The sequence below is a fragment of the Tupaia chinensis genome, unplaced genomic scaffold, assembly GCF_000334495.1.
Source record: "Tupaia chinensis unplaced genomic scaffold, TupChi_1.0 Scaffold000248_1, whole genome shotgun sequence".
NCBI classification, from domain to species: domain Eukaryota; kingdom Metazoa; phylum Chordata; class Mammalia; order Scandentia; family Tupaiidae; genus Tupaia; species Tupaia belangeri.
The window spans coordinates 5,088,514-5,092,478 of NW_006159726.1; the positions used below are offsets into that span (position 1 = coordinate 5,088,514).

At 47.4% G+C, this 3,965-nt stretch overlaps 1 pseudogene; it reads left to right on the forward strand.

The window, feature by feature from the left end:
- Positions 1 to 188: 188 nt before the first annotated feature.
- LOC102498060 (EP300-interacting inhibitor of differentiation 1-like) overlaps positions 189 to 3,965 on the forward strand; it is a 10,437-nt pseudogene continuing 6,660 nt past the window's right edge.

The window sequence follows — 3,965 nt, forward strand, 5'->3', positions numbered from 1 at the left end:
CCCAGAGAGCCTGATCGGCCTGGAGCCGCAGGGCACCTCTGTTTCTGTCTGTCACTCGATCTGCCGATCTGCCCGGGACGCCAGCCAAGGGGCAGGGACTGCTGCTCTGCTGCTCGCCTTCCGCTTGCACAAGTTTCTCTTTTGGCCACTTCTCACTGGGGATCAGACAAGGGAGGGGCTTCTAGGAAATGGAGTTGCCAGCCTTAATCAAGTTGCCGGTAGCACACTTCAGGGAGGCAGCTGCCGACATAACTGAACCACCGCCCGCTGAGCAAAAGCCACTTTACAATACCTCCTTCGTGGGGCTGGCAAGTGGTGTGGTGGTTAAGGGCGCTGGGCTACCACATGACTAACTGCGGTTCGAGTCCTGGACCTGGCGGCTTGCTTTCTCACTTTCTTTCTTTCTCTCTCTCTCTCTAACTCCGTTGCTCTGAAATTAAATAAATAAGTGAAGAAATGAAGTTAAGTAAAATAATTCTTAAAAAAGAAAATACTTCCTTTGTTCTACTGTCCCTCAGCTCAGAATACAGAATGCCTGTGTATTTTTTCCTTCTACTAACAGTCAAGTGAAAGCATCTCACTTTCTTTCTTTCTCTCTCTCTCTCTAACTCCGTTGCTCTGAAATTAAATAAATAAGTGAAGAAATGAAGTTAAGTAAAATAATTCTTAAAAAAGAAAATACTTCCTTTGTTCTACTGTCCCTCAGCTCAGAATACAGAATGCCTGTGTATTTTTTCCTTCTACTAACAGTCAAGTGAAAGCACTTTTTTTTTTTTGGAGAAGTTTTTGCTATAGGGCGTGTGCGCTCACCAGAAAGAGAGAGAGACAGAGAGACAGAAAGCGAGAAATCCCCAGAGAGGGACAGAGAGACAGAAAGCGAGAAATCACCCTCCCAGAGAGGATGGCCACACCGCAATCCCTTCTCCTCCATTCTCCTCTCGGGATCCTGGGCACGCACACACACGTGCCCGGTGTCAGTTCAAGCCACCGGGTCCGGGGCTCGAACTGCAGTCAACTACATGGGAGTTCAGAGACATAGCCATTATGCCAACTGCTGGTCCCAAGTAAAAGCACTTTTTCTTTTTCTTTTTTCTTTTTTTAGTTTTTGTTGTAGGGGGTGTGCGCTCACCAGAGAGAGAGAGAAAGTGGGAAATCACCCCCCATCCCTTCTACCTTCCCCCACCCCCTGGGGTGGACCACACTGTAACAATCTCCACTCCTTCAGTGTCCTCTCAGGATTTTGGACACACTTGCATGCACATGTGCCCAGCGTGATTCTCAAGTTTCTGGGTCCAGGACTCGAACCACATAGTGAGTCATGTGGGATCCAGCACCTTAACTTCCAGACCACCGCTAGCGCACAAGTAAACTCACCTCTTCTTTTTTTTTTTTTTTTTTTAGGTTTTTGCTATAGGGCACATGCACCCACGGGTGAGAGACAGAGAGAGGGAAAGTAAGAAATCACCTCATGGGGGGGATGGCCGCCGCAATCCCTTCTCCTCTAGGGATTTTAGGCAGGCACACGTGCGCGCACACACACACGCATGCCCAGTTTGACTTTCTTTTTTCTTTTTGCTATAGTGTGCATGCACCCGCTGGAGAGGCAGAGAAACAGAAAGTGAGAAATCACCCCCTAGGGAAGAGACAGAGAAACAGAAAGCAAGAAATCACCCCCTAGGGAGGATGACCATGCCACAATTCCTTCTCCTCCATTCTTCTCTGGGGATTTTGGGCATGCATGCACATGTGCCCAGCATGTTTCAAGCCGCTGGGTCCAGGGCACAAACCACAGCCGATCATGTGGGAGTCCAGCGCCTTAACCACTACGCCACCTTTTGGCTCCACCCAGCGTGACTTTCAAGTTGCTGCATCCAGGACTTCCATTGCAGTTGGCCATGTGAGAATCCAGTGCCTTAACCACCATGCCACCTGCTGGCCCCAGTAAATGCACTTAAAAGCGTTTATTTATTTGATTTCTCCTGGGAGAGGGGTAGAGAGAAAAGCACCACCAATAGAGTCGTGATATCATGATCCACCTCCGGCTTTAGTCAGCCCCAGATCATGGATACTCATGTGCCTGGAATGTCCAGAGAGGTTTTTCCTTCATGAACCTGAACCGTCTTACGTGGGTCAGCCTTCCAAGGGCATTGTGCTACTGTTGTACCATCATCCGGCTCCTAGACCTGGTTTCGCTGGTAGTGGATGGGGGAGGATATTCTTCAGGGGGAGTGAAATGTGCTGAAGAACTCATAGGCTGCTGCTTCTTTTTCTTCTTCTTCTTCTTCTTCTTTTTTTTTTTTTTTAAGAATTATTTATTGGGGCCAGCAGGTGGCATGGTGGTTAAGGGTGCTGGGCTCCCTTGACCGACTACGGCTCAAGTCCTGGACCTGGTAGCTTGCCTTCTCACTTGTCCTCTTTCTTTCTCTCTCTCACTCTGTCCCTCTCTGGTCAATTTTTTTTTTTAATTCCTTTTTTTTTTTGGAAAGATTTTTGCTATAGGGTGCGTGCCCTCGCCAGACAGACAGAGAGACAGAAAGCGAGAAATCACCCCCCAGGGGGGATGGCCACGCCACAATCCCTTCTTCTCCATTCTCCTCTCGGGATCTTGGGCACGCACGCACACATGCCCGGCGTGCGTTTAAGCCACCGGGTCCGAGACTTGAACTGTGGTCGACTACGTGGGAGTCCAGCGACATAGCCATTATGCTAACTGCTGGTCCCTGCAATGGAGCACTTTTCATGGGAGAGAGATGAGTATTGACCTCTCTGGAGGATAATTTGGAAGGCCGGCTCAGGACCTAGTAATTCCACTTCTGAGAGTTTTTCCAGAGAAAGTGTCCGCATATATTTAACTGCGTAACTGCTGGGCTTTCGCATCCTAGTGGTGTGCACACTTCCTCTGAGAAGTGGCTGTGTCTTGTGTTGAAGAAAGCTTCTCTAGGAACTTGGGTGGTACATTTTACTTAGGGAAAACTTGGACCTTGCATAAGGTAGACTAAGAGAGTTAAGAATTCATGGGGGGGGAGGGGCGGCAGGAGGTGTGGTGGTTAAGGGCGCTGGACATGGCAGATCCCAGTTTGAATCCCAGACCTGGTGGCTTGCTTTCTCACTTTCTCTCTTGCTCTCTCTCGCTCTCTCTCGCTCACTCTCACTCTGTCCCTCTCTGATCAAATTAAAAATAAATAATAAATAAATAAATAAAGTAAAAAAAATAATAATTCTTAAAAGGAAAAAAAAAATTCATGGGGGAATCGGCAGGTAGTGTAGTGGTTAAGGGTGTGGACTCCCACATGGCTGACCATGGTTTGAGTCCTGGACCTGGTGGCTTGCTTTCTCTCTTTCTCACTCTGTCCCTCTCTGGTCAAATTTAGATAAAGAAAGAAAGAAAGATAAACAAAATAATTGTTTTTCTAAGAATTATTTTTAACTTTATTTTATTTCTTTATTTTACTTATTTATTTTAATTTGACCAGAGAGGGACAGAGAGAGAGCAAGAGAGAAAGTGAGGAAGCAAACCGCCAAGTCCAGGACTCGAACTGCGTCAGCCATGTGGGAGTCCAGCACCCTTAACCACCATGCCACCTGCTGGCCCTAATAAAATAATGTTTTAAAAACAAAAGAATTCATGGGGATCCATCTGTGTGACTTCCTTCTCCAGAGACCTGAAATACAGTCATAAACAAAACAGACCACATTCTAGCTTTCATGGGGGAGGGAGAGAGGCAATACAAAAATAAATACTATCACTGTCAGATTAAGTACCCTGAGGGGAAATAAAACGGTCAAGGATTAGAGAGTGAGCTAGCTCAATGATGAATGGTATCGTTGTTGTTTAAGAGAAGCCAGATCCGGGACCGGCAGTTGGCGTAATGGCTATGTTGCTGAACTCCCATGTAGCCGACTGTGGTTCGAGTCCCAGACCCGGTGGCTTAAACTCATGCCGGGTGCGTGTGTGTGTGCTCCAG